At 38.7% G+C, this 1,843-nt stretch overlaps 1 long non-coding RNA gene across 2 annotated transcripts in view; it reads right to left on the bottom strand.

Moving 5' to 3' along the window:
• The window catches only part of LOC103394669 (uncharacterized), a 3,821-nt gene extending 3,145 nt beyond the window's left edge, over positions 1 to 676 (bottom strand). The window contains exon 1 of one of the 2 annotated variants that reach the window (XR_003052623.1): positions 142 to 676. This is a non-coding gene — a long non-coding RNA (uncharacterized LOC103394669). The remainder of the gene's footprint in view (positions 1 to 141) is intronic. The other variant, XR_523175.3, reaches the window with a different exon arrangement.
• Positions 677 to 1,843: the final 1,167 nt, after the last annotated feature.

Genomic DNA, 1,843 nt, shown 5'->3' with positions numbered 1-1,843 from the left:
CCCGCGGTCCAGCAGCGTACGGACGGTTAAAAATAAACCGTTCGTACGCTCTGCGGAATACCGGTCCTTCACATGAAATGTTAATCGCCAAAGTGAAGAGAAAAAGAGATGGAAATACGTACCGTAGTAACAAGAACAAACCTTTTTTTTTGTCCGTGCCTTCACACTGCGCCTTGTTGCGACCATCACCCGAACGGAAAGTATTACCACTTCCTTCCGGTTTTAAAGGGCACAGAGGCGCCTCGTTATCCAATCACAAGCGTCCTGCACGGTATCTGCAATCCACCAGGTGACAGTGCAGGCTCATTAATTTGTCAATGAGTAGACACACGATCACTGCAGACTAATGTCAGTGCTCTTACTGTCGAGAACTATGATATGGGCGCTCTAACTGGTAGCTCTCCTCTGGTTTTACGTAATAATTCATGGTTGGATTCAAATCTGCCTCAGATCTTAACTAGTCATATCGCCCTGTGAACTCAGTCACCTTCCCCATTCACTTAGCCATGTTAAGAAGACAGGCCTCAAACTACTGTTTATATATATATATATTTTAACTGTTTGAACCACTGTAAGGCACAATGAGTTTGCGTTGTGCATGGAATGTACTCTATAAATAAAAATGGAATTGAATTGAATATTAAAGAGTATATGCCCCTTTTTAACGACAACACTTATATCATTAATTCCATTCCAAAACATTGTTCTTTTGGGTTTTTTTAACAAACATGGGCACATGTTCAGCAACAAACTTCAATCTAGAAAAAGGGTTGTTCATTTTTATTTTTTTATATTTTGATTTGTATACATTTAAGAGGAGGAGCTCCTGTAGGAGGAAGAGGCCCTTGGAGCAGGAGACCAGGTTTATGAAGATGACAGATCAGATCTGACTGAAGAAGAGGGAAACACAAATTCTCCAGGAACAAACTAAGACAGATGGAAATATACGACCTAAGGGGATGTCAAAAATGGACATTCAATACCATCCTTGGACATGAACAGAAGACAAAGGGGGGCTTAAGAGACAGAGAGGGCGGCAATGTATTGGTTAAAAAGAGTGATTTTCTTATGAACCTTCATTAAAAACATACAAATAGATATATATACGTATACATATATACAGTATATATATATACATATATACGTATACATATAAACAGTATATATATAGAAATATATATGCATATATAGTATATAGCTGAAATAACTTAACTAAAAAACTATTTGAAAAGTACAATGGTGAAACAGCTGGTGGGCATTTTGTATTTAAATTATTTATTTTTGTAGATTTTCACCAATGAGCTTTTCTGTAACAGTTGTCAAAGCACGCTGCTGATATTGGAACGTTTGTATAAAGAGGATAAACCAACTCAAAACACACAAAAAAGTGAAAGTGAAGTAAATGTGAATGTCAACTGTAGGGGGCGCGCTGATATTGGAACGTTTGTATAACGGAAGTAGAAATACGCTGCACGCTTTTTGTTCCGGTTGCGAATTCGACTCATGACACGTGTGTGTTAGCCGTCTGGGCTTCCAGCGGGCGTTCAGGTCAAGAAACTGGTCAACGTGGCTACATCTGATTGATTGAAATGGTGAGTTTTTGCCAACAATTGTCGGTTGTATTTTGTGTGAAATGGTAGTCCTTCGGTCGAGACCGTTAGTGCAATTTACGCTAGCACATGCGTCTTGGCAGCTAACGTTAGCTTTTGTCAGAAATGATTCATAGTTACTTTTTCGTCCTAAACAATGAACATAGAGTTGTGTTTGTAAATGAGGAATTGGCCTTTGACGGGAGTTTGAGCTGGGCTGATGCACTTTTTGAAAATATGAAATTAACTTGCAA

Source organism: Cynoglossus semilaevis, chromosome 18, assembly GCF_000523025.1.
Source record: "Cynoglossus semilaevis isolate Cse_v1.0 chromosome 18, Cse_v1.0, whole genome shotgun sequence".
NCBI classification, from domain to species: Eukaryota; Metazoa; Chordata; class Actinopteri; order Pleuronectiformes; family Cynoglossidae; genus Cynoglossus; species Cynoglossus semilaevis.
Note: the sequence above shows the minus strand (reverse complement) of the source record. Positions and strands in the feature narration are given on the sequence as shown.